Source organism: Peromyscus maniculatus, chromosome 19, assembly GCF_049852395.1.
Source record: "Peromyscus maniculatus bairdii isolate BWxNUB_F1_BW_parent chromosome 19, HU_Pman_BW_mat_3.1, whole genome shotgun sequence".
Lineage (NCBI taxonomy): Eukaryota > Metazoa > Chordata > Mammalia > Rodentia > Cricetidae > Peromyscus > Peromyscus maniculatus.
In genome coordinates, this window is record NC_134870.1 from 76,692,282 (window position 1) to 76,693,297 (window position 1,016).

The 1,016-nt window shown below is 46.0% G+C and overlaps 1 pseudogene; it reads right to left on the reverse strand.

Moving 5' to 3' along the window:
* Positions 1 to 368: 368 nt before the first annotated feature.
* On the reverse strand, positions 369 to 641 carry LOC102923030 (non-histone chromosomal protein HMG-17 pseudogene; annotated as a pseudogene).
* Between the last annotated feature and the right edge of the window lie 375 nt (positions 642 to 1,016).

Below are 1,016 nucleotides of genomic sequence, written 5' to 3' on the forward strand. Positions count from 1 at the left end.
GTTATGTCTATGTTGTTGGTGCAGGGGAGGAGGGTATGAAAACGAATTTAGAGTTTCTCCACACACAATGCATTTTGTGCCATGGTGGTCACGTATGTCAAAAGCAGGACATCTCTCCTGAGAGCTAAGAGGAGTCTTTCAAAATTATCATGGAAAGATGTTTTCCCACATCAGCCACCATCAGTCCAGCTTGGGAGACATTTCGTTAGTGACACAGGTTCCTTCCCCCAAAAAACATTGAAGTGTTCTGTGTCCTAACAACATAGCTTAACAAAAAAAGTAAAACAAAATTCTGCATTTCTGTAAAACTTGGTAAAAAATAGTATTTCAAACTGTGCAGTCACCAGAAGTACACAAAAATGCACGTTTCACTTGGCATCTCCAGCACTGTCAGCCTTCTGTGCCTGGTCTGTTTTGGCGTCTCCATTTTCTGCAGGATTATTCGCATCCTTCCAGGCATCGGCCTTCCCCTTCTTCCCTTTGGGGACCTTCTCCCCCTTCCTTGCAGGGGCTTTTTTAGGCTTGGGTTCTGGCTTTGGAAGAGCAGGTTTAGCAGAAAACCTTGCAGATCTTCTCTGTGTCTCATCCTTCACCTTGGCCTTATCTCCTTTAGTATCCTGTTCAGCCTTTCTTTTGGGCATGGCGGCAGGGGACGTGGGCACTGAACACGGGGATGCAGCAGTATGGTGCACAGGTTTGGTCCGTCCAGGGGTCATTCTCACTGCTTCTTCCCAAAGACGCTATTTCTAAAGAAGGTTTTTGGAGTTAAGAATTGAACATATTTTGTTGATTGTATTAGTTAGCTTTGCTTTGTTGTGGCAACAATACTTGCAAGGAGCAGCTTCAGGCTTACAGTTGTGGTCTGTCATGGCGGAAAGGCACAGCTGAGCAGCTGAGTTCACTGGCATGATGCAGTGGGGGAGGTTGACCAGAAAGCAGAGAATAAATCTGGAACTAGAGGCCAGGTAGAACTTGCGAAGTTCCCCCCCTAGTGTTCTACTTTGTCAGTCAAGTCC